Source organism: Bicyclus anynana, chromosome 22 (genome assembly GCF_947172395.1).
Source record: "Bicyclus anynana chromosome 22, ilBicAnyn1.1, whole genome shotgun sequence".
Lineage (NCBI taxonomy): Eukaryota > Metazoa > Arthropoda > Insecta > Lepidoptera > Nymphalidae > Bicyclus > Bicyclus anynana.
The window spans coordinates 11,674,650-11,700,102 of record NC_069104.1 but is presented as its reverse complement, the minus strand read 5'-3'; the positions used below and the strand labels follow the sequence as shown (position 1 = coordinate 11,700,102).

Genomic DNA, 25,453 nt, shown 5'->3' with positions numbered 1-25,453 from the left:
CCGATACTTGGACCAAATCGACCTACTTTTCCGACAGGGTAATACGAAACGTACGTTTCCGTTAACCACCAAATTGGCTTAAACAGTGTTTAAATATACAATTTCTACATACGTCACATTAACTATGGGATTCTATTTTATCTCATCTCGATCTCGATTGATCTCAATAGCCCTTTATGAATAATTCAATAGCGATCGGTGATGGTTCGGTTCTTTATGGGTGATCTGGGTTATTGGGCCTAGCGAGTCTGGGATTTGGGTTATTATTGGGTTTTCTATGTATATTGATCGTTAATAGCTGATAGATAAATGGTTAAACAAGATTTTGTTTGGCCAACCATTTTCTAAAGGCGTGACCGTCCTACGTAGATTATACCTGAAAGCTATGGTCTGAGAGCTAATGGAATTTTTTGAGTAAGTATTTGAGTACTTTTGAATACTTTTGTATATCTCTTGTACTTTAACACAGAACTGGAGATCCAGCTGGGAGTAAAGCGTTTCTCTCTTTTGCAAATAATATGATTGAGAAATTTTTTCTTTGGGATTTTTATGCAAAAAATATTCTTGGGGCAATCTAAAATCTATACAATCAGGAAGCCCATCTGCTGTGTTCGTAAATTTTGACATAAAAAAATGATTTATATTTACTTTAATTAGGTACAATTCCAGTCCAACTCACTGTCAAAAACTTTATGTTAAAAGTGGATAATACGTTTAGCAATAGCCCAACGGGCAGGATTCAAATCTGTGACCTCTCAGTATTGAGTCCTCTTAATCACGGAGCTATTAATATTAATATAATATTATTGCGAAAGTAAACCGAATTTAGCTCCATTAACCAGCGAAACGAAGATGGCTTGTTAACATTCCGCGCGCTGGTTTTGTAATGGCGGACGTTGGGCCCGACCGATACTACGAGAGCCAGTGGTAGCTAGACATGATTCATTTTTGTATCCTTTTAAAGAATGAAAGAAATAAAAGAAAGAAAGCAAGATCTTTATTTTTTAAAAACCGTTTTGATGTTTTCTGTTTTCACCCCTTTCGGTTTCTACAGGAATTCCGTAAGCCGGTAGTATACGTTTGTCTAACAAAGCCAGACCTGGACAAATTAAGAAAATCTCAAACGGCCCAGCCGGGGATCGAACCCAGGACCTCTGTCTTCTCCACCGCGCATACCAATGCACCACGGAGGCCGCCCAAATCCTACTTTTTTCTGTTTTTGGAATTATTGTATACAAATAAAATAAGAATAAATTAATAAATCTATACTGATAATAAAACTGTCACAGGTCAAAATTTGTACGTTGAAGATATTAAGAAGTAAGAGCCCTATATAAACGATAGAGAAGCAAAAATTTTTTTTTTTATTTTTTGTCTGTCCTTATTTTTGTTGACCGGGCATCAATCTTAAACTTAGCCCACTTACATCTTAGATTGTATCATCACTTACCATAGTCAAGGGCTAACTTGTAAAGAATAAACAAAAGAGGTTTGTCTTGCCACCACAGGCTCTCAGTCCACGACGGAAGGTGTCCGGCGGTAGAACAAATATAGCTGGGTCACATTCTAAGGGCCATCGCTTCCTGGTGGAACGCCGAAATAGATCAAACGAACTACCCGATCACTGTATATTAATTTTCACTACTTTAAGTAATTTTTAACCCCTCACCACAGATTAATCAATAATATACAGATGGAGCTAGCTAAATGCGGATTGGCAGACTTCACACACGTAGAGAATAAAGAAAATTCTCAGGTATGCAGGTTTCCTCACGATGTTTTTCCTTCACCGTTTGAGACACGTGATATTTAATTTCTCGGAAAAAAGTCGGAGATGCATGCCCCGGACCGGATTCGAACCTACATCCTCTTAATCGAAGGCAGAGGTGATATCCACTGGGCTATCACGAAACTGTCTACTTAAAGGATACTAAGACAAAGGGCTCAAAAGGGCTAGAACCCAGAGAATAAAAAAGGAGTCGTAAAGCTTATTATTAAAAAACAAAAGAAAACTTTTTAATTTGTGTCTGTTTATGGAGCCTTATTTAACAAAGGAACGTAATAATCGTAAAATATTTACTATCACAACGGCTTTTCTTTTTATGGCGATTTTTCCATGATATACCTTTCAAAGGATTATGGATATACCTTTCAAAGGATTATGGATTTAGATCCATCTTTGAAGAAATTGAATTTTACTCGTAAATTGCATCGTAATATTTTTATTATTTTATGGAATACTAAATACTTACCTATCGAAACTCAAAAGATCAAAGTTTGGATTTTTTGAAATTGGATCGTTTCATTCGGTCAATTCTGTGACCTCTGTAAAAAGTAGTATTTAATTAAAGACAAATACAGTAAATAATATTATAATTTAAGTTAATCTATATATGAAACGTTAAACTGTACAATACAATCAAAATATAAATTCTTCGACTTAATAAAGTTTAAATAAGTTCTTTAATACACGAAGTTTTTTCCGTAACATTTCCTGATCCAATGTTGACGAGCTATTATGGCATCCAATCCATTGTATACAATAAAGAACCCTATTTTAATAAAAATAGAAATCAAAGTTGATAACAGCCTAAAAAATCATAGATGCAGTGTTATGTGACAAATTAAATGATGTGGTTGATAAAAATTAATAGTCTTTAATGTGATATAAATAAGAGTTATTGTTGATTAAATAATCGTTTTGTGACTGTAAAATGTTTGTCATTGGACGGATGCGTTTCAAATGTCGAACGTGAGGGGGTTCTGATATTTTTTTTTATTGGTTGACAGATATCGCGGGAAGGAAGATTACCGTTTAGAGTAAATGTCGGTCCCGGATTCAATTCCCGGTCGTTTATTTATTTATTGAACTAGTCAGTAGTGTTTTGTTGCACTTTATATTCGAACTGTTGCAATTAATTTTATGATCACAATTTACAATGATTTTTGACAACATGTTTGTTCAGAGAAAATTTTTTCTTATTACCTTTTTTGTTTTTTTTTTTTTTTAATTTTTTTAACAACTTTAAAGAATATGTAAAGAATTCCTTGATTGCCGTCGATTTGTCTAGAATCCCATAATCATATATTGACCTGGTAAAAATATCTTTAAATCGGCCAAGACGTCTTTGAGTAATCGGGGAAAAAATAAAAAAAGTATCCCAAAAAATTGAGAACGTTCGCCTTTTTTGAAGTCGGTTACTGCTATTTCCATCGTGTAGATATTTAAATATCATAAACGTATGTCACAGATATAAAATTACGCCACAAAAACCAAGTTTATTTACTCGGCGAGACTTGGAAGCTTCTTTGATTGAAATATAGTTTTTAATGGTTATCAAATAACAAGTATTAGTTACATTTGACTTAAAATTTTGTTTCAAGTTCAAGACTAAATCGCTCGACACCATATTATTAGTTTTTTTTTTTTAATATTTGTTGTATTAATATACAAAAAATATTAAAAAAAAAATATTTTCTCGATCACTAATGAGGCAACCGCTTTCTTCTTAGGCCACATCTATAGGTACTTATCATCAGATATTGTAGTCAAACGTGACTTGAGCCTATCTATACTTCTATACTAGTATTATAAAGCTGAAGAGCTTGTTTGTTTGTTTGTTTGTTTGTTTGTTTGAACGCGCTAATCTCAGGGACTACTGGTCGGATTTGAAAAATTCTTTCAGTGTTAGATAGCCCATTTATCGAGGAAGGCTCGGGGATCAGAGTCACTCGCGTCCGTAGGTAATACCGAAGTTTGGTTCCATCCCTTGATACCCTACACGTGACCCCTGGGTGGTGCTAAATGAGTGACATTTCATGAGGTGGTAGACTTCGGTCGTGGCTTGAAAAACCACCCTGCGATCAAAGCCGCGTCGCCAAATGACTGATTATGGCAGGTAACTGTTATGATTAGTCGTGTTCCGGCGTGTTGGTCGCAAAAGCCGTCATAAGGAATTGGGTCTGTACAGTAGCTCTGCTTTCTGTGACAGAACCTGATCTGTGGAATTGATGCACCGGAAGTCTCGATTTGGAGGGTAGCGGGATCCGAAGCACGGTTCTCCGCTGGCCGACCGCAGTTAGTAGGGGGCCCAATTGTAGGTTAGCCACCTACGAAAGGCTGCCCCGCCAACTAGCGAAAAATCCTGGAATGGCATCCATCGTGCCGGTTGGCGTCCGGAGAGAGGGTCCGATGGCGAGTTCCAGGGGGGTTCGGGCGTCCCCGCAGTCTCCATTCGAGCCTTTCATTAGTGTATCTTTTTTATCAGATTGTGGAGTCTATGATTGCAGAGCCTCGTACAACTTCCACTTCCTTTACCCTATTCACTTCATAATTATGCAGCACAAGAAAAAGAAGAGTAAATTTGTTCAGCGGTTGCACCCCCTCTCTCTCAAAGTGCATCTCACTAATATAAGGGGATTGCACTCTAATCTCGTTGCAGTCCATCATCATCTTGAGACTGAGAGGCCGAATTTATTCTTCTTGACGGAGACGCAAATCAGTAGTCCAGCAGATGCAGCGTACCTGCATTACCCGGGATATGCGTTGGAGCACAATTTTAAATCTCACGCTGGGGTGTGCTTGTTTGCTCGTAATGACATCTGTTGCCGACGTCTCCGTAACTTGGAGGTGCCCAACTTCTCCATCTTGTGGTGCTTATTGGATATGGGCATGGAGCAGATCGTGTATGCTTGCATCTATAGGTCGCATACCGGTGATCAGGAGACAACTCGGATGTTTCAATATCTTACCCAGACGGCTGACATTGCCCAGCGTCGGTATCCAGCTGCTCAAATAGTATTTCTGGGGGACTTTAATGCTCATCACCAAGACTGGCTGTTCCCATACCAGACTACAGACCACGCTGGAAGAGAGGCTCTTAAATTCTCCTTGTCATTAGGTCTTTCTCAGCTAGTCCATGAAGCGACGCGGATACCCGACATTGAAGGTCACACACCTAATTGTCTGGACCTTCTGCTGACTTCCGACCCAGACCAGATTACAGTGTCAGTTGCCGCACCCCTTGGCACATCCGATCACTGTGTGGTCAAGTCGGTCTCAATGTATTACCCTCCAAAGTCTGGCTCTGCCGGTACTAGGCGGGTATGGCGGTTTAAGTCGGCAGACTGGGATGAGATGCGGCACTTCTTTGCATCTTACCCTTGGCGGCAGATATGCTTCTCTTCTAATGATCCGTCGAGCTGCGAACAAGCTATATCAAAGGTGATACGTCAGGGTATGGAATTTTTTATTCCATACGCTGACATATCTCTGGATGGCAAGGTTCCTCGGTGGTATAACTCTGCTTGCGCTGATGCTGAAATTCTTAAAAACTCAGCGTTTGCAGCGTGGGCTGAAGCCCGTACCACTAAAGCTCCGGATATCTCTGCAAAGAAGAGAGCATTCAACTTAGCTGCCAAGTCCTACAAGAAGGTTCTAAAGAAGGCTCGTTTCAACCGTACCAACCGCATTGGGGCCAAATTAGCATCTTATCCACGGGGTAGCAAAGCTTTTTGGTCTCTTGCGAAATCGTTTGAAACCAACTTCTGTCGTCCTTCGCTTCCACCCTTGCTGAAACCGGATGGATCGCTGGCTTTCACCTCAAAAGACAAGGCTAACATCTTAGCGACTCTTTTTGCGGAAAATTCACAGCTCAATGCTGGGAGCACCTCCCCTCCAAACATACCATCATGCGACACTGTTATGCCAAAGATTCGCATACGCCAATGTGAGGTTTTGAAGGTGCTCCGCAGCTTGGATGTGAATAAGGCTAGTGGTCCTGATGGAATACCAGCAATTTTATTGAAAACATGTGCCCCTGAGTTGTCTCCTGTTTTAACTCGCCTGTTCCGTCTCTCCCTCAAGTCTGCTCAGGTTCCGAAGGCTTGGAAGGTTGCTAATGTACAACCTGTACCAAAAAAGGGAAGCCGTGCCGACCCGGCCAATTACAGACCTATTGCAATCACTTCCATACTTTGTAAAAGTATGGAACGTGTATTGAACAACAGGCTCCTGGCATACCTCGAGCAAAATGATCTCCTGTCGGACCATCAGTACGGTTTTCGTCGCAACCGTTCGACAGGTGATCTTCTAGTGTATGCCACTTACATCTGGGGTGAAGCCATCGAGAAGCATGGTGAAGCGCTCGCAGTTTCACTAGACGTCTCGAAGGCTTTTGACCGGGTCTGGCATGATGGCCTTTTAAGTAAACTTCCTGCCTACGGGATTCCCTCTAGCCTATGTCGCTGGATATCAGATTTCCTGAGTGAACGATCATTTCGAGTTGTCGTAGACGGCAGCTCGTCTGATCCAATGGCAATCAATGCCGGAGTTCCTCAGGGATCAGTTCTCTCCGCTACACTCTTCCTGCTGCACATAAACGACCTGCTCAAGCCAGGTTTATTTGGGTATGCCGACGACAGCACTGTAACGGATAGATATATGTCCAGTCCTCGCGCTAGTGGGGCTGAGACCCTTGAGCAAAGAAAGACATTGGTAGAACGTGTCAATTTGACCTTAAACAAGGTGTCCGACTGGGGAGACGCCAATCTAGTCAAATTTAATGCTACCAAAACACAGGCGTGTTTATTCACTGCGAAAAGGAGTCCATTCCAGTTTACTCCTACTTTCCGGAATACACCTGTTCCGATCACCGACAGTATTGAGCTTCTAGGTATTACAATATCGTCCAAGCTCAACTTTGGAGAATGCATTGAGTTCAAAGCAGAAACAGCTGGTAAGAAGCTCGGTATCCTAAATAAGGTGAAGCGCTACTTCACGCCGGAACAGCTTCTTACTCTTTACCAAGCTCAGGTTCGTTCGTGCATGGAGTACTGCTCCCATTTATGGGATGGATCGGCCAAATACCAGCTTGCTGCTCTGGACTCGGTGGATCGCCGAGCTAGAAGGCTCATCGGTAACGAGGCGCTAACTAATGCGAAATTGCAATCATTGGAGCATCGCCGAAAAGTTGCCTGTCTGTCGGTGTTCTACAGGATTTATTTCGGAGAGTGCGCTCAGGAACTTTTCGATCTAGTTCCCTCTTCACCTTTTTACCATAGAACTGCCAGGCATCGCAGAGGTCTGCATCCATACGTAGTTGATGTCCCCTGGACTCGTACGAAGCGTTTCGGTTCTTCGTTCCTGATCCGCACTGCGAAATTATGGAATGCCCTTCCAGCTTCCGTTTTCCCTACCACCTACAACATGGGTATATTCAAGTTAAGAGTGAATAGGCATTTTCTAGGCAAGCGCGTTCCACCTTAGGCTGCATCATCGCTTACTGTCAAGCATGATTGCTGCCAAGCGCTAGCCTATATAACGTAAAAAAAAAAAAAAAAGGCTATATATTACCCCCGCATTCTTACGGGAACAGGAACCACACGCGAGCTAGTTTCATATAAAAAACCACGTACCGGTCAATGTCAAAATATCATTATACCTTACCTTACCTTATCAGCCGATAGACGTCCACTGCTGGACATAGGCCTCTTGCATGGACCTCCAAGCACAACGATCTCGAGCCGCCAGCATCCAGCGGCTCCCTGCAACCCGCTTGATATCCTCGGTCCACCTAGTGGGGGGTCGACCAACACTGCGCTTTCCGGTGCAGGGTCGCCATTCCAGCACCTTGAGACCCCCAACGTCCATCTGCTCTTCGAACTACTTTGCGACTCGTTGAGCTATGTCAGTGACTTTGCTTCATCTGCGGATCTCGTCATTTCTGATTCGATCACGCAGAGAAACTCCAAGCATAGCTCGCTCAACCTAATCCTTTAATACCATTCATAATTGGTCTAAAATAAACCAATTATTCATTGGCATTTCAAAAACAATTCATACTTTTTTTTTATTCCCAATTTTTTTTTTTTTTTTTTTAATCAAGGGCTAACTTGTAATTCCAAATTTACAAGTTAGCCCTTGATTACAATCTCACCTGATCATCTGTCAGTGATGATGCAATCTAAGATGGAAGCGGACTAATTTGTTGGGAGGAGGATGAAATCCACACCCTTTCGTTTTGTACACGACATCGTACCGGAACGCTAAATCGCCAGGACCTCCGTCTTGTAAGTCCAACGCGCGCCACGGAGGCCGTCCATTCATAGTTGGTTTAAAATAAACCAATTATTCATTGACATTTCAAAAACAATTCATACTTAGTTAAGACGAGTTAACGTGAAGTTAATTTAAAACGAAACTCAACCGCCAAAATGCGAATCGATTACTGCCAACTCAACTTTTAAAAATTTATGAAAAATTAACTTTATGCCAAACACAATAAGGTTCATAATACGCTGTGAACGTGCATATATCGTATAAGGCACGAGTCGACCGTGAGTCAAAATGTACTGTGACTAATGCGAGGTTCCGACCTTAGTCAATAGTCAGGAATACGTATTGTTTCATGCGACTTTACTTGAAATTAATCTATACTAGACTTCTACATACTATATCTTTTTGACGGCCTCCGTGGCGCAGTGGTCTGCGCGGTGGATTTACAAGACCTGGTCCTGGGTTCGATCCCCGGCTGAGCCGATTGTGATTTTCTTAATTGGTCCAGGTCTGGCTGGTGGGAGGCTTCGGCCGTGGCTAGTTACCACCCTACCGACAAAGACGTACCGCCAAGCGATTTAGCGTTCCGGTACCATGTCGTCTAGAAACCGAAAGGGGATTAGATTTTCGTCTTCCCCCTAACAAGTTAGCCCGCTTCCCTCTTAGATTGCATCTTCACTTACCATCAGGTGAGATTGCAGTCAAAGGGCCTAACTTGTAAAGAATAAAAAAAAATACTAATATTATAATCGTGATAGCCCAGTGGATATGACCTCTGCCTCCGGAGGGTTTTTCGAATCCGGTCCGGCGCATGCACCTCCAACTTTTCAGTTGTGTGCATTTTAAAAAACTAAATATCGCGTGTCTCAAACGGTGAAGGCAAACATCGCGAGGAAACCTGCATACCAGAGAATTTTCTCAATTTTCTGCGTGTGTGAAGTCTGCCAATCCGCATTGGGCCAGCGTGGTAGACTATTGGCCTAACCCCTCTCATTCTGAGAGGAGACTTGAGCTCAGCAGTGAGCCGAATATGGTGGGAAAATGGGTATAGATAAGGAATATTATAAAGATGAAGAGTTTATTTGTTTGAATCAATCTCAGGAACTACTGGTCCGATTTAAAATATTCTTTCAGTGTTAGATAGCTATTTATCGAGGAAGGTTATAGGCTAAGACCAATAAGAGCGAAACACCAATGAAGAACGGAGAAGAATAATTCAAAATAGAGGATTTTTGCCTATAGAGAGCTTACTTTGCTTGCGCTGCAAATAATCCCCCTTAAAAGTTAGACTAAGTCGCGGGCAAAAAACCCAAATCTGACAAATACTGCTTTTAAGCTCGTTGATTTGACCAATAAAAATCTTTATGGGCATGAAAATTCAAAACATAACAAAATAGTCGCCATACCATAAACGCGGATGTAGTTTTGAGCTTAATTTGTATTCCTTAATGATGAAGAAGCTTGGAGGTCATTAGATAAGCTACCACCTTCACACAGAAAGTAAAACTAAAAGAAATTGTATTGATTTTAAGTAAGTATTTTAAATTACAATATTTTTTTTAAAAGAGCAACTATTGAATTTCTTGCCGGCTCTGCTCAGCAGAACCTGCCTTCCGAGCCGGTGGTAGAGTCTTTAAATGGCTTAGACGCTTTTGAAAAAGAATAAATACTTAAAACAACAAAAAAAATACAAAATTAAAATTGAATAATTTAGACAAAGAATTAGCATGCAAATACGCCCTTATTGCTATAAGCAATTTCTACCAGGCAACCCCTAACGAGAGAACTTGCGAAGAGAGAGCGGGAGAGATAAGGTAGGTACTTATGTCTCGCCACCGAGGGTTCTCTTTCTACCATAGGCGTACCCACCCTAAAATGGACGTGTGCCCACCCTAGGATTTTGGGCTATCAATATGGAATTCTATTATGATACTAATAATAGACTTGATGTGGGGGGCCAGACCCCCCTAGTAAATAATCCTAGATACGCCAATGCTTTCTACAATATTTAATGCCTATTTAATGTAAAGATATTCCCAAGGCAGGTAAATGCCTGACAATTTGCGATTTCAAGCAGCGTCTCGTTAACCTTTGCCCTGTCGCCCATCAATGGGCAATGGCCATGTCAAATATTTGTGGAGACAGCCCCCTGCGATGCGCTCGCTTAGTAATTGCAACTTCCAATCATAAATATCTATTTATTCTTAGCTCTATGACTCGATGGTCTAGTGCTTTACGTGCTTCAATTTATGAGGTTTCGAATCTTTGGGTTCCGCTACCTACCTTTTTTTTAATATGTACAAGTTAGCCCTAGACTACAATATTACCTGATGGTAAGTGATGATGCAATCTAAGATGGAAGCGGGCTAACTTGTTAGTAGGATGAAAATCCACACCCCTTTCGGTTTTACACGACATCGTACCGGACCGCTAAATCGCTTGGCGGTGCGTCTTTGCCGGTAGGGTAACTAGCCACGGCCAAAACCTCCCAAAAGCCAGACCTGGATCAATTAAGAAATCGGCCCAGCCGAGGATTGAACACAAGACCTCGGTCTTGTAAATCCACCGAGCACACCAATGCGCCACGGAGGCCGTCAAAATACCTACCTACTGATAATGAATCTTTAGTGTAAGTACTTCACGTTGCATTGCTAAATTTATCTCCAATAGGAGATTGTCCAAAATTGTATGGAGCCCAGGTCTCGTCAGGTACCCTAGCGGAAATAAAAGAAAATATTTTTTTAACTATATTTGATTATACAAATCTACGAATTTACTGTAATTCTTTTGAAATAATATTTATTCTCTCCCAAGAAATGCAACACTATTAAGGCGGATTAATAATGGCGGATTAATGACATTTTCAATGCAGTAATCGATTTGACGTTTGCTGTCAATTGTCATGTCATGTCAAACATGTAGTTGCTTTAAAAGCGCCATCTTGATATAACTCAAAAACTTGGGTTTTAATTTTATTTATTTCTTTTTATTTGTTACATTTATTCATTTTAATAAATTTTAATAAGATCGTTGTATATTTAAAATTTTATTGATACGGAGTACAAGAGTGGACCTGAAATGGACCATCTCCTTTGTGTTTAAGAAAGTGCTGGTATATCGCCTAGTCAGGTAGCAGGTAGCGGCGGGTAAACGTTAGGATCTCGGAAACCTGCGGCTGGCGTGGTGGGCGTGGGCGCAAGGCCGCGCGTGGGATGCGCAGGCGCTGGCGCTGGGAACTCGTCTGGCGGGTTCATTTTTGTGTGAATTTATCGAATATTTGCCGCTGGCTGCCTAACGTTTCGTAAGGCTTAAGTTGTTGAATGTTAACTGTAATCTTAATAAGAAACAGTTAATTTGTCTCACAAACTAATTTGTACCATGTATCAGCGCATAGGCCTCCCCTTCCCCCCCCCCCTCGGCCTAGGGGAGGCCTATGCCAAAAGGCAAATTGATAATTCTGATACCGATGTCGAAGAGTAGAATAAATTGATTTATAAAATAACTACATAAAATAATATTAATAACATCAAAATTAAATGCATGAAATAAGTATAAATTACGTTATAGGTATTAATGTAAAATGTAAAATACTAATAATAATTATGAAATGTATCTATTATCAGTAATAAAGGCTATTTGTATTTGTATTTGTATCAGCGCATATGCAGCGTGCTCTTTGTTCTGTGATGTATCAGATTTTTATTGTTCTTTATAAGTTCTTCTTCTTAATCGTACACTCTTGGCAGAGTGGTCGTGGTTGCAGCGATGATCTTTATAAGTTAGCCTACTACAATCTCACCTGATAGTAAAGGGTGATGCAATTTAAGATGGAAGAGGGCTAACTTATTAAGAGGAGGATGTAAATCAACACCCCTTTCGGTTTCTACACGACATCGTACTGGAACGCTAAATCGCTTGGCGTTACGTCTTTGCCGGTAAAGTACTAGCCACGGCCGAAGAAATATACTAGCGAAACTTTATGTATTTTTATAATGATGATCCTGAAATACATATAAAATATAACTTGTTTCTGAGAAAACTAGATTATAAAAAAATATTTATAAACTATTTCTATACAAAACATAAGTATATATATTTTACTATAATAGCCGGTTTAAATATATTAGAAGTTGGACCCAACTGACAGTTAACCCAGTTTAGGGCATAATCAGTAAAAGTGAAAACCGCCCAAACACCGAAAGTGAGATAAAGTAAACACACATACAGACACACTAACTACTACCTGTAGTGATTAGCATATACAAGGTCGGAGTTTCACTCGTTAACGCCCTTTGGTCACTTTCGATAACTCCCAAAAGATTAGCGATTTTTCCCTTTCCATTTTCTTTTACTCGTAAGTTAAAGAACAGAGAGCTTTTACATCACAGAACACAGAAAATTTGAAAGCATAGACAGACATACTATACTATGGTGGCGGCAGATCGTTCACTTTACGGGTTGACTCGTATTTATTGTTTGATTTTTTTTGTTAATTTAGTTTCCCATATATGTTAATTTTGTTATTTTTTTTTACTCTGTTCTTTTTTGTTTTTTGTTTCATTATTTTATTTTACTTAGTATAAATTATCTAATATGTAATCTATACTTCTATACTTCTATATCTATACTAATATTATAAAGAGGTAAAGTTTGTAAGTTTGTAAGTTTGTCACATTTTTCAAATGGGGTAATCTTCGGAACTACTGGTCCGATTTCAAAAATTCTTTCACCAGTAGAATGCTACATTATCGGGGAGTGCTATAGGCTATATTTTATATTAGTATGATATATATTCGCCGAGTTAACACAGTTTTTGTCATACAGGTCGGACCGAAAATCCTCTTAAGCAGACTTATTCGCATGCGCTGGCTTAACCATTATGTAAAATTGAAATTAATGTATGGAGGTTTTATGTATCTTTAAAAGTTCTACAAAAAAGTCCGCGACACCATATATCTATCTTCTATATATTAGCAGATATAGTACCTTTTGTGTTTTAAAAATTATAAATTTTATATACTTAGGTTTGCGTCATTATTTATGCTACTTAACTTAAATCCTTATCAAAATAAATTATTTAATAATCACAAGGATATTATGGAGATAAGATTTGCCCTTTATAGTATGTTAATTAGTCAAATAGTTTCGGAGATAATACAAAATTTCTAAAAGACGCAGAAATTCCGCTACATGACGCCCCGCGCTTTCAATTACGTAGTTCCCGTCCCTATGTGAATATGGGAATCAAACATAGCCTATGACTCTCGCACCACGCTAATAGGGCTGGACCGATTTTGCTAAGGGTAGGGGTAAGGTAGGGAAAGTATAGGGTAGGGTACAGGTAGGGTAGGGGTTGTGTAAGGGTAGGGTTAAAGGTAGGGTAGGGGTAGGGTGGGGTAGGGAAGGGTAGGGGAGTGTATGCCTAGGTTAGGGGTAGGGCCTACCCCTATCCTAGCACTATCCAAGGGGTAGGGAAAGGGTAGATTACGGGTAGAGTAGGGTACGGGTAGGGTAGGGGTAGGATACAGTTAGGGTACGGGTAGGGTAGGAGTAGGGTAGAGGTAGGGGATCGATACTGAAAATTTTTTGACCGGGCATCACGCTGAAACTACAGAATGAATTCAAATGATACTTAAAACGATTTGGAACCATAATACGGAGAAGGATAATAGGATACTTTTTGTCGCGAAAACAAAATCAGAAATGGGTGAAGTAGGGGTAGAAAGTTTGTACGGAAAGTCCTTAATTTTTCTAGGTACATTTGTAAATGTAAAATGATAAGTAGACTATTTATTAGGTATAAGTTATAAAACTTGCAAAATAGAATGTGAAATAGGGGTTGAAAGTTGACATCGATTTTTACGCGGACGAAGTCGCGGGCGTCCGCTAGTACTTATAATAAATCTGTAGAGAGGTCAATTCTGTACATGAAATATATTTCCAAAATTACTATCAGGGGGTGATTAGTGATCGATACTGATGCCAAAAATGCAATCAGTAAAATTTTTGTCTGTCTGTCTGTCTGTATGTTCGTTATAGAAACAAAAACTCCTTGACGGATTTTAACGAAACTTGGTACGATTATTCTACATACTCCTGGGCAGGTTATAGTATACTTTTCATTACGCTACGATTAATAGGAGCAGAGCAGTGAAGAGAAATGTTGAGAAAACGGGAGAAGATACTCCATTTTTTGAGCTTCCGTCGCGTGTACAGCCTTAATGGTTAAGGCTACATAGAAATCACGTATGACGGAAATGTTCTTCTTAAAATTATGTAAAAAACCACAATAGCATATATATGTCTATCTTTTATGGTTGACTCACAATAACACGTGTAACTCCCGATAGCTTAGCAGTTCGGAGCTTTCTAATAATATTTGTCTACTCTTATGTTTATAACACTCTTCACTCATCCCTAATTAAAAAAGGTAACATTATTACCTATTCAATAAAAAAAGAATCATATAAATCGGTAAAGAAACACCAAAGTTATACATGAAATACGGTAAGCCATTGCGCGTGAATACTGATTCATGCTATACGGATTATTTTTGTGTTACGGTCACCGCGCTCGACGCGACTTGCGGCGGGAGGAATAAAGAGATAAATAAAGAAGTGCAGCCTTAATGGATAGGGTAGGGTAGGGTAGGGTAGGGGTAGGGTAGAGGTAGTGTAGGGTAGGGGTAGGGCAGGGTTAGGGTAGGGATACGGTAGGGATAGGGTAGGGTAGGAGTAGGGTAGGGGTAGGGTAGGATAGGGGTAGTTGAAAGTTTACAACGACTTTCACGTGGACGAAGTCGCGGGCGTCCGCTAGTCATGTATAAGTTTTAAGTTAAGACACGTCACGTAGACACGTCCGTGAACACACAAGGTTTCACCTGAAAACCAGCGCCACAGCTCGCTGTGGTATCGTGCTGAGGTGGATACCATTTTTGTCCACGAGCAGATGTATGTATTGTACGTTCTGTTTGTTTATTTTTATTTCATTACTTGTGTGTGGACAAATAAAGAGATTCTACTCTACTCTACTCTACAAAATTTCAACATTAACGAGGACAAAATCAAGAAGCCCTTTAGCGCTATTCTCTAATAATGTATTTTTATACTGGACACGTTGGGTTACCGATTTATATCTCTCGCATTCCATTTTATCGTGTTAGGTTAGAGTTAGACAAAGAGCGATAAAAACAATTATATTTTAATACTGTAGATCGGTTACGTACCTACAAAATCACCTCAACAAATGCTCAAATCTATCTTTAATTCCATTATATATTTATGTTTATATAGTTTTTACACTTCCTGAACACACAATTACACATTGTAGATGATATTTAGGTGTTATTTGTTTAAATAACGTCCATTGTTGACCACAACTAACATAGAGTTGACTATAAATTTCCTCTTTTGAGCGTCTCATTTTTCATGCACTAGCAACACATCTGACAGTATTTAACATCATTGGATAGAAACGAATTTAGTGTTAAGATGTTGAAATTGGCATGCTATTTTGTTCACCATTTGTATCAAGATCTGTAACAATTTGCAAATAAATAAATTTGAATTTGAGACTTACTTTTTTCGAGTTTTAAAAACATAGTCGATACATTCCTTAATCACAACTATCAATTATAAGCGACTATACTTAAATTAAACTAACTTGTCATTTCTATCCTCAGACGAATTAATAACTCTATGTTTATATCTGATCAATCTAAAATTTTATAAGTTAGAAACATTCAAAACAAACAAGTAAATAATCTTAATGAAGCGAGCTATGCATCGGCTATGCAACGCAGTTAAAAATAACAGCTTTATGCCGACGCGGTATTTATAGAAAGTTGATAACGCTTATGGGTAACGGCCCTCTTTGCCATGCTGTTTATGGTAAAGGAAATACATTGCTGCTAAATGAGATAATTTAATGAACACCATCGCCGATAGTTACACCATGCAAATAATTGCATGGTTAGATTTAATCGGTTTCAATGACTTTCTTGTTTAATCTTTTCCTTATAGCAATACGTGTGCCCCGCATTTTAACTCGCGTAGTTACCGTTCCTTTGGTGATACGGGGTTAAAATATAGCCCATGTCAGTCGCTAACAATGTAGTTTTGCACTGGTGTATGAATTTTTAAAATCGGTTTAGTGTAAAGCAAAACAAATTGACATTAACTGGATAGCTTTTAATTTCGCTCGCGTTCTTTTTGTCGATCTTTATGGTTATTTTTAACCCGCAAGAAAAAATAGGGGTGCTATGTATACTGTCTGTAATATCATAAATCGCAGACAGATGGAACGATTTGGATGCGTTATTTTAATAAAGAGTTAGTTATTTTCGATAAACAAATCCTTAGGATTGGCCATATCAGCTTATTTCTACAATTACATTCTGTTAATTCGACGCGTATGTTTTTTTCGTCATTTAATAACCAATTTAGAAAATTCTTTTTTTGTTTTAATCTGAAAACCAGTTTACTAAATTCTTAGTTAAACTCAAAATAACTGAAATGCATCTTTGAAGTCGGTTCCATTTTTATGTTAAAAAGATTATTATTATTGTTATGCGATTACTCAAAGACGCGTGGACCGATTTTAATATATATTTTTTCTTGTTACAGGTTACAAGGTCACTTAAATACAGCGACTGTGTTCCTCGACTCATTGCAATGTGAAGTTATTTCGAAAAATAATCCAAAATAATTTGTGTGTGTGTGATGTGACAATGGTGGACTAATAGTGCTGCGATTTTGTGGGATTTCTTACTATTGGTAAGTTAATATTTTTTTTTCTCCCTCATTTATTTATTTCTGCTTTTTTTTTAACTTTTAACAATGTTACATACAAAATATAATAGAAACACGATTTAAAATTTATAAAAAAAATATATATTTTTTTATTGTTAAATCAAAGGAACAGAGTTTATTATTGAATTATTTCTAGCGGACGCGCGTGACTTCAATTCAATTTATCACAAATCCCGCGGGAATCATAGAGTTTTTCGGATTAAAAAGTAGCTTAAATGTTACTAATTAACAGTTTTATCTTCCAGTAAAAGTTCCATTACAATCAGTTCAGTTATTTCAGAGATTAGCCAGAAATAATTATACAGACATGGGGGAACTTGAAAAGCTTGTTGGTTTATCAGTCCTTCCTCCAAAGTGATCACATACAATGTTATTTTTCGCTTTTTAGTTTTATGGAAACATTTATGTGATTTTGAAGTCGGTTGGATTTTTTTCGTTATTTTTTTTTTTTTTTCGATTTTTAGTGATAAACACATAATAATTTTATTTGTTATTTTTTTTTGTATACCGGTTTTATTTTCATTTTTGTTGCCTTAAATATGAAATGCGAATAAACAAGTAATGCATTGCTTCTTTATTTTTCTTATTTACCAAAAACAGCTGATCCGAGTCATCGAAACGTATTGCATACATAAGTAAGTAAACATTCTGTTGGGACTGAGGGAGAGCCTGCTATAGTTAGACTTACTTTATTTTAGGAAGGCTGAAAGTTGATATGAGAGCCGTGATAGCCCAGTGGATATGACCTCTACCTCCGATTCCGGAGGGTGTGAGTTCGAATCCGGTCCGGGGCATGCACGTCCAACTGTTCAGTTGTGTGCATTTTAAGAAATTAAATATCACGTGTCTTAAACGGTGAAGGAAAAACATCGTGAGGAAACCTGCATACCAGACAATTTTCTTAATTTTCTGCGTATGTGAAGTCTGCCAATCCGCATTGGGCCAGCGTGGTGGACTATTGGCCTAACCCCTCTCGTTCGGAGAGGAGACTCGAGCTCAGCAGTGAGCCGAATATGGGTTGATAATGATGAAAGTTGATAAGCTGGAGTTAGAGGCTATTCGTAGTAACGACGATTTGTATAACTCGCAAGTGGGAGTTCCGAATTCAAATCTATCTTTCTCTTTCTGTAGTATCGTGTTAGACAGAAAGAGATAGAGGTGAATTCGAAACTCGCACTTGCAAGTTATACAAAACATCGTTACAGAATAGTCATGCATGTCCTACCATAGGTATACCATACCAACCATACCTATATATACCATATCTACGAAAAAACACCATTAAAGAGAATTCTAAGGGTTTCTGGTGAATAAAGCTACTTCATCATCATCATCATATCAGCCGATGAACGTCCGCTGCAAGACATAACCATTCTGTAGAGACTTCCAAACACTTGTTGTCGTCAGTCCACCTGGTGGGGGATTGACCAACACTGCGTTTTTTGGTGCGGGGCCGCCAATCCATGAAGCTACTTAATTATATTATTTATTATTATATTATACAATACTTTACATTCATTTACAAGCTGACGCCGTGCGGTTTCACCCGTGTGGTTCCCGTTCCCGTAGGAATTCGGAGATAATATAATATAGCCTATAGCCTTCCTCGGTAAATGGGCTATCTATATCTAACACTGAAAGAATTTTTCAAATCGGATCAGTATTATATTCTCTTAAGACATGATTGATTATTCATAATATTCCGCAAAATGGATATATCAAAAAAAAAATAGCTTCTAAGACCCTTGGGCCCAATTCTTGAAACCTGCTTCTTGAAGCCAGCAGTCCAAACTCTTTGATTGATTTCCGTAAACATACCTATGGTAGGAGCTTAGGCTGACAAATTTTCAGCCTACCGATGAGGTAAGTCTAGCGACCGCAGGTTCAGTCTAAAATAAACATTCATTTGTTATAATAACATTGACCTATTCCGGCCTACCAAATACACATTTCACATTCGTTGTTTGTTCATCTTGCCATACATTACAAGTGGTTATCTTGGTAACAGATATACCTAAGTGCAAGTGGTTATTTGGCAACGGATAAAAGTGCAAGTGGTTATAAAAGTGAAGTGATAGAGCTCGGTGGTGTTGTTGACCAACTTTTTATAAAGCGCGTAATATGTATTTTGATAGGTTATGAAAGAGATTCTCAGCTCATGCTTCTATTTAGCTAAAGGGGATGCCTCAATAGTGCGTTGCGTCGTCGCAATGGAGAAACGCATTGTATGCCGCACGCCACGTTGTGTTAACGCAAGACGTTGCAGTGCAAGAGGACAACGCACGCACCAGTGGCGGATTTACCTTGGAGTGGCAGATTTTAGAGGGCGGTAAATTCGTTTTGTCTTACAGAAGTAAAGAAAAACATCATTAAAAACGAGTACTTAGAGAAAACAAGTTGTGTGAAAATTTTATGAATAAACGAAATAGAAATGTAATCAAGACTAGCATAAATTTTAAAATTACAATTTTTTATACAGAGCAAAATGAAATTTTAAGATAAAGCCGTGATAGACCAGTGGATATGACCTCTGCCCCCGATTCCGGAGTGTGTGGGTTCGAATCCGGTCCGGGGCATACACCTCCAACTTTTCAGTTGTGTGCATTTTAAGAAATTAAATATCGTTAAGCCGGTCATGATTATTATTATCTGATAATGGCATCGCCTTAAGCAGTCGCCTCAACCCGCTTTCGAGCAGTGTGGTGGTTCTAAGCTCTATATCCCCTCTCTTATATGGAGGGAGGCCTGGCTAGGCATATGATGATGCTCTCTATCAATTTCAAAGTATTGTTATAATAACATTGACCCACTGTCTGTCCAAGTGTCTGTATGTCACAGTGCAGTGAGATTGAGCACTAAGTGCCTATCTGTCAGCGCACAACTCGCGGTCGATTGATAGAAATTACACAATTGCACTCACTTAGCGCCCATTGACCAAGTTTCTAGAAGCTTCAAGTCAGAAGCGGAAGCGATTTTTGACGTAAAATACAGCTTAAACAATATACTCAATTTTTATAGTAGTAATTGAAGAACCTAGTAGGTGGCCCACTTCATGGTAATTGGAAAACCATCGCTTATAAATAGAGAAATACATTAATCGACTACCGTATGTCCAAGTGTTTGTATGTCACAGTGCGCCACTCGATAGAGCAGTAAGTGGTTATCTGTCAGCGCAAAACTCGCGGTCGGTTGATAGAAATTACACAATTCCACTCACTTAGCGCCCATTGACCAAGATTCTAGAAGCTTTAGGTCAGAAGCGGAAGCGATTATTGACGTAAAATACGGTTTAGACAATATACTCCATTTCTATAGTAGTAATTGAAGAACCTAGTAGATGGCTCACTTCATGGTAATTGGAAATATATCGCTTATAAATATAGAAACACATTAATCGACTACCGTTTGTCCAAGTGTCTGTATGTCACAGTCCGCCACTCGATAGAGCAGTAAGTGGTTATCTGTCAGCGCAAAACTCGCGGTCGATTGATAGAAATTACACAATTGCACTCACTTAGCGCCCATTGACCAAGATTCTAGAAGTTTTAGTTCAGAAGCGGAAGCGATTTATGAAGTTTTTTAAATATAGTCCAAGTTTTTCATAGCAGTATTTACGGACCAAGCCCCTGAATGGTAAGTAGAAAATCATCGCCTATAACAGAGGGACATTTATTACGACATACAAGATATTATGTGCCTTGCAATGACGCCTTTTGTGCGTTTATCTTAGGCATAAATGTTAAGCCTCGTGCCTGTTATTTAATTTCGTACCATAACTTTCAGAGCAGAATACAGTGATGCTTTCTTAGCATCAAAATCTCACTACAATATAAAGGATAACATTACTACCTGTTTATTCCATTAACCTATTACTATAAAAAGTTAAATGTAAATTCAGCTTATAATATTATAGTCTTTGCTTGTATTGTATACCTAGAGGATTCAAATTACGTGTCTGTCATGAAAAATTATTTTATTTTTTATTTAAATATTATAAAACGCTATCTCCTTTAACTTACGCCATAGAAGAGTAAACAATTTACTTAACGGTGAAGAAACAAGCCTGTCAACCGCAAATTGAGTTTTTGCTTACTGTTAGTGTTTTGTTTTATTTGCTGCCACACACACCCTGTATAATATACATGTTGTTTGGTCTTTGTATTTACAAACTATGCAATATACAGTTGCTTCGTGAACTCACAGAGACCGTTTTCTTCGCTCTCTTTACAGCCTTTTGTTGAAGTTACAGCCCGTATAAAATACATGATGTTCGGTTTTTGTTTTTATAAAAATTTACGTAACGTATAGTATCGTCGTCGTTATCAACCTATATTCGGCTCACTGCTGAGCTCGAGTCTCCTCTCAGAATGAGAGGGGTTAGGCCAATAGTCCACCACGCTGGCCCAATGCGGATTGGCAGACTTCACGCACGCAGAAAATTAAAAAAATTGTCTGGTGTGCATGTTTCCTCACGATGTTTACTTTAACGTTTGAGACACGTGATATTTAATTTCTTAAAATGCACACAACTGAAATGTTGGAGGGGCATGTCCCGGACCAGATTCGAACACCCTCCGGAATCGGAGGCAGAGGTCATATTCACTGGGCTATCACGTATAGTATGCAATAGACAATTACTTGATGAATTCACAGACAAACTTGTAACCCTTTGTTTGGGTCCCTTCCCAGCTATTGTTATGAACTTACTAGAACAGCTATGGACACCCATGGTATGCCGATCTTCACACACTTGGATATTAAAAGTAACCACATAACTAAGCATCCCAATGAAATACAAATATCAGTCTAAATTAAAACTTGTCTTTAGTAATAGTAGCGGACTAGCCGCGACTTCGACCGAATGTAGACCTCCTTAATCCGGCCCGCTCGCATAATTCGTTCTTAGTATACGAAGAATCTAATAAATATGTTCAATCAAATTATGAATCAATCATGCACCGTGACAAATCTAATCACCAATTTAATGACAGTCATGTGTCAAAATTCGAGCAGCTCCAAATAGTTTTATGGAACCCAAATGGCCTGTCACACCACTCTTTAGAAGTTAAACTATTTTTTAGAAACCAATGGCGTAGTATCGGAAACCCACTTCACACAAAAGAGCTGGTACGTTACAACTTTCAAAAGGCTCACGAGACCGAGCACCACAAGATGTCATGAAATAGACACTACATTATTATATTAGGGCAAATCACTGGATTTCGCACCAAACACGCCAAAATTACTTAAAATCCCGCTGAATGTCTCACGGCAGATTGCAGGAATAATGAGAGACTAAAAAAAAAAAAGTATACGTCTACTACCTATAAACTACCTCCCTGCCAAATTTGAACTTAGTACGTCAAGCGGTTTTTAAGATATCGTGATGAACGCATTTATGTATTAAGATGGTAAAGAGGAAAGATTTGATAGTTTGTTTGCATTAAAAAGGCTCTAAAAGTACTGGAGTGATTGGAAAAATTCTTTCACCATTTGAATCATACATTAATACCTATGAACATAGGCTATATTTTATCCCCATATTTCCTCAGGAACGGATACTATACGCGGGTAAAACAGTGTACTAGTAGAAAACTAGTTCAATATGAAACACGATTTGAATCTGCAACCCATCGTATATCAATCCACCCTTAAACCACTAAACACGAGGTGTAATGTGCGGAAAAAAACATAAAGCCTAATCATCAGTAGGCTGCGTGCAGCCAACCTTCGTCAACAGATGTTCGCGGGAATGCCTTAAGGTGGGTTTTCGCAAGCTTACGTATATGGTGAAACGGGTCATTGCTAGCCGAACGTGACCTTAGGCAGGCGCCACACTCGCAGAGATCGTGTATCTTAGAGATTTACTAAATTGATATAGTGTTTATTTAAACTGATAAATTATGTATTAACTGTCGGTAGGCGCTGTACAGAATCGCGATACTTATATTTATTGCTAGACTAGCGGATCTCCCGCGGTTTCATCTGTGTGCACAAGGTTTTTGGACTATACCTACGTACAAATTTTACAAAATTGGTAAATGGAACCTTGCAGCAAAATATAGGGTACTTTTTGACCCTAAAATAAAAATAAAATGGGTGAAATGGGGGTTGAAAGTTTGTATGGAAAGTCCTTCATTTTTAGAGTTACACTTTTAATTTGTTCATAACTCAAAAAAAAAATAGGAAATTTAAAGTGATTTAAGAATTGTTAGAATTTAAACTATCGTGAGTGTTATTCATAGGCTAAATCTCACGTGAAATTGATAATATACATGTTGTTTGGTTTTTGCATTTACAAACTATGCAATATACAGTTGCTTCGTGAACTCACAGAGACCGTCTTCTTCGCTCTCTTTACAGTCTTTTGTTGAAATTACAGCCGTGTTTAATAATCAATCATTATAAATCAAGAATTTTTAAAATACAACCCCTGATGTAGTGAAATAGGGGTTAAAAGTTTTTTTTTTATTCTTTACAAGTTGGCCCTTGACTACAATCTCACCTGATGTTAAGTGATGATGCATGCAGATGGAAGCGGGCTAACTTGTTAGGAGGAGGATGAAATCCACACTCCTTTCGGTTTCTACACGACATTGTAACGGAACGCTAAATCGCTTGGCGGTAGGGTGGTAATTAGTCACGGCCGAAGCCATAGCAGTTTACATTGATTTCCGCACGGACGAAGTCACGGGCGTCCGCTAGTAACAACATACTGGTCAAGTTAAGTAATAAGCTTATTTCATTGAATGTCATGTTTACCATTAAACGTGGCTTGACCTTATTTTAACCCATAGTTCTGATAAAACAGCCATATGGCTATGAGCAAACTTTGACAAACCTACCCTTGACCTCAAAACGCGGACTAAATGCCGACTGACCTCAATATTGTACAAGTAAAGGAAAAAATGTAATAATGTTTAATGTTGTAGTTACTTTTCTAAGTAACTCAATCTGTATGTATAAATAGAGTTAATATATATCAATAAGTTATTATTTATTATACAGAGTGTGTATGTTTTCCATAACTCTATGGTTATATTCTTTAAGGGAAATTAATTAAAAATGTCTCTAAATAGAATAAGGATGATGACAGTTTTTTAAATTGTATATAAATTAAGAGTACGCCAATAGTAAAGCAATTTTGTAAAAGTAACAGGGTATCTGCGATCATTACTTTCGGATCTACAGGGATTTAAAGGGTCAGATTTGCTGCGCCCACCCACCCCATACACAATGGTACGAAATAATGACGTCGTAGGTATATAATCGATCGAATCGATCGTTGGATTTGTATGGGCGTTCCAACAAAATTACTTCTTTATTATTTGGACGTTTATGTTTATATTAATTGATTATGAAACACGGCTAAAACTCACGTGATATTACGTCGGAGTATGCCCGACTAGTTTCGAACCCATACGGGGCCCTTAGTCATGAGCTGGTTCTTGCATCGCGGCACGATCCAAACTGCGTTTTATGTTTATAGTTCATGTATTAAAAAATGACACATTTAATGTGAGGAAGCTAAAACTGTATGAACTTTTATCTAATTACGATAAAAGATTTTTAATAGATTTGAATTGTTATAATCTTATTTATTTTGCAAATATCCATAACATTGACATTATTTACCTGAATGTATTATAAAAATCAAGATACTAAAACCTAGTCATCATTCCCATTGCACTCAATAACAAAAACATTTCAACATAAATAACTATAATAAGTAAATCGAGTTAGTATACTCATCAGAATATGAGGAATGTTAAGTGAATCAACAAGTGCATCCCGGGCCGACTCATTGCTACTAAAAATAATAGCACTTCAGAGAATATTTGTCATTTTATTGATATGCGTGTAATGAGACGGTACAAAAAAGGATTTGTGTGATGCGTAAGGTCTGCTGATAAGGGAAAAATAACTTGAAGGCCCTTGGAGGAACTTGAAGGAAGAAATAGTTAGAAGGCCCATCACTCATTTAATGAAATAAGAGATTTTATAACACGCATTTTCAGATTTAATTATCTGTGATTATGATCGGAATTCGATATTCAAATAAATTTTATTCGAAAGGTGTCTTAATCTTAATTAAAATTCAGTCAAATTGTTTTTAGTTCGTGTATGCAATGGATAAACTGAAATAAATGAAACGCCTTCAAACCAACTTCAAACTAATCAGAAGGTGGAACATAATGTAAGTACATTTATCGCTTTTTCGGTTGAAGTTTTAGTTTTTTTATTGAGAAAGAGTACAAATAGGGAACTTATGCTAACTTACCCTAATAACTATAGAAATCAAGCTAACGTGGAATGGTGGCAAGAATACTGATTGCATTTCCACGTCGGACAGCCAGTCTTATGTAATTTGTTTTTTAAATAAAGAAAAACATGTATTTTGCTCAGCCTTGTACGTATTCGATATTCCATATAATAAGCTGTTAGGTACCTCATTTAGGTTTAAGATGATATTTATTCTCATAAAATGTCCTTCCAGCTTTTGGTTATCCCTACCACTTTTACAGTGGACTAGCTAGCTAGTAGCTGTTGCAGGGGCACCCGCAGGGGACCGTTCACCCGCTGAGTT

General features: G+C 38.4%; 1 protein-coding gene across 1 annotated transcript in view; it reads left to right on the top strand.

Moving 5' to 3' along the window:
- LOC112051290 (inverted formin-2) overlaps positions 1 to 25,453 on the top strand; it is a 117,502-nt gene that overhangs the window by 8,421 nt on the left and 83,628 nt on the right. Inside the window, exon 2 of the mRNA XM_024089870.2 lies at positions 16,681 to 16,830. The gene's annotated coding sequence lies outside the window, so the exon portion shown is untranslated. The remainder of the gene's footprint in view (positions 1 to 16,680; positions 16,831 to 25,453) is intronic.